Here is a 463-nt window from a genome sequence, read left to right as displayed (position 1 = left end):
CCCCCCCTTTTTCTTGTTGTGTACCATCAAATCGGATCCAACTGCCACAAGAGGAGATTGCCCCTCCTTCTCCAGTGGAGCATCTGGTGGATTCCAACCATGTGCCTTCAGGATAACAATATAGACTTTAAAAAAACAAACAAAAACACCACAACTCACCCTCATTGCTGTCAAATATGAACCAACTCAGATGATACTCCAGGAGGTTTTTGACTCAGGTTACAACTCACAAAGGAGGCTGCCTATCTCTGTCCCACTGGTGGGTTTGAACCATCAGAGAGCATAGCTGTGCAACTCCATACTGTCTACACCACCAGTGCTCTAACAAAACAGAGTATAAGTAATTATTCTATCCAACTCTTTCCATGACATTTTTAGATAAATTATTGAGCAGTTTGAAAAAAATACTAAAAGCACTTTGATACATCTCTGAATATATGTTTATCTCTATGTCTCACAATAT

Source organism: Elephantulus edwardii, unplaced genomic scaffold (assembly GCF_000299155.1).
Source record: "Elephantulus edwardii isolate Elephantulus edwardi_28Jun2011 unplaced genomic scaffold, EleEdw1.0 scaffold00270, whole genome shotgun sequence".
In the NCBI taxonomy this organism is placed as follows: domain Eukaryota; kingdom Metazoa; phylum Chordata; class Mammalia; order Macroscelidea; family Macroscelididae; genus Elephantulus; species Elephantulus edwardii.
Note: the sequence above shows the minus strand (reverse complement) of the source record.